We start from the raw sequence: 1,952 nt of genomic DNA, 5'->3' as shown, positions 1-1,952 counted from the left end.
TAACTTGTACTGTCTTGTACGAACTTTATTATTTTACGTTACTGCAGAGTAGCTGGTTAAGTTACATTTTGAGCAGCTAGCAACTTTTGAATTTTGTATACTACTGTAGAGGTCAGGATGTAATCCCTACAGAGGTTGTAAATTGGCTGATGGCATGTTGCGATAGAGTGCCATTTCCCTGTCGATATGGGCTGTGGAGGTGGTGATGACATATTGAACAGTGAAGTGTAAGTAAAACGTCCCTGATTAAGAAAGGAGTTATTCGTGTCAGTTACAGGGACTGTATTTTTGCTGGAGAGAAGTTGTTGTCATCTCTGACATAGCAAGCATCAGTTGCCTGTCATGCAGGTGTCACTATTTCTCACCAGGCAGGCATCTTACACTAATGATGGCAGTGGTGGTATCACATAGTGCTGATGTAAGGCAGTGTGTCGCTGTTGGTGGATGTGAGAGGCAACGCCTCGTTGACCATTCGCTTCATGGCTTCATGGGTGTGTGAGTGTATACCTGTCCTTTTTTCCCCTAAGGTAAGTCTTTCCGCTCCCGGGATTGGAATGACTCATTACCCTCTCCCTTAAAACCCATACCCTTTCGTCTTTCCCTCTCCTTCCCTCTTTCCTGATGAAGCAACCGTGGGTTGCGAAAGCTTGAAATTTTGTGTGTGTGTTTGTGTGTTTTTTTAAATTGTGTCTATCTACCAGCGCTTTCCCGTTTGATAAGTCACAGAATCTTTGTTGTGTGCGCGTGTGTGTGTGTGTGTGTGTGTGTGTGTGTGTGTGGTATAGGCATGGTATAATGGATATAAAACACAATGTGGTACAAGAACACACTTCATTTACATAAACCAGTACACAATAAGACATGTGTCGGTTCAAGGATATATGAAAGCACAGAATTCACTAAACCTTCACAGACAATACCAGAGATCCGCTATTGTCTAGCTAGATCGATAGTCAGCGAGGTTACATGACATGTGTCCCCACAGACCCCACCCCACCCCACCTCGTAGGGCACAGCTCTGAGGGAAGGTGGTTGCATGTAATGAAGAGTGTAGTTTTGAAGGTATGCAGGGAGATGCCGAGTGCGACCGTAGTGAGATTGTGGTGAGATGTCAGCTTGCGGGTGAGTTACATCGGGGTTGGCTTGTGGCGGGTACTCTTTGTGCTCCTTCATTGCAGCAGCAGAAGTTGTGGTGTTCTGGGGATGGCCATGGTGAGAAAGTTGTAAGGAGATAGCCTTGGTGTGATGACTGCTGTGTTAACATCATTGAGTAGTATGTAAGAATGTGTGAAGAGGAGGCTGACGAACTCACTGCATTCAGAGTGTTGACCTTCGGTGACAGGGAATTAGTCAGTTAGTTTGATGCTCAGGCCATTGATATGGAAGTCGTCAGTTTCGAGCTTTACCAGGAAGTCAGCAATGGGTACGATGTGACTGGCCGCACTGTCGTGGAGATTTTTGCTGGTTGTCGGTGGGTGGATCGTCTTGAAGCATCCACGCAGCTTTCAAACAGTTTACCGATACTGTGCGAGTTTTTCTGTTGAGGAGTATATCAAACATATGTGCGCTATATTTTAGCACGTTGTGCGGGCCTTAGTAAGGAGCAGATTGTATTACAGCAAAGCATGAGTGCAGTTTACAAGTGCTTCATCAATGAAAACTTTAGAAGTGATGTGTAGTTGTGGCGGAGGGATTTTAAAAAATGTGACATATTCTTTCACCCTTGTAACAAATGCAGGAAGTTCAGTGGTTTCCACTGGCGACACTTGAAGCAAGAAATTGTAAGGAAGAGCAAGTAGTTTGCCGTATAAGGCATTGATGAGGGATGCACAGAGTTCCTTCTTGTGGGCATTGTGTATGCCTTGAAGCACTCATGTCAAAGCCTTTGTCCAGTTTCCTCTGTGGCACATAAGAGCGGCTTTTAATGTGTGATGCTACCATTCTGCAAGGCC

Source organism: Schistocerca cancellata, chromosome 3 (assembly GCF_023864275.1).
Source record: "Schistocerca cancellata isolate TAMUIC-IGC-003103 chromosome 3, iqSchCanc2.1, whole genome shotgun sequence".
Classification (NCBI taxonomy): Eukaryota; Metazoa; Arthropoda; class Insecta; order Orthoptera; family Acrididae; genus Schistocerca; species Schistocerca cancellata.
This window is presented reverse-complemented; position numbering follows the sequence as displayed.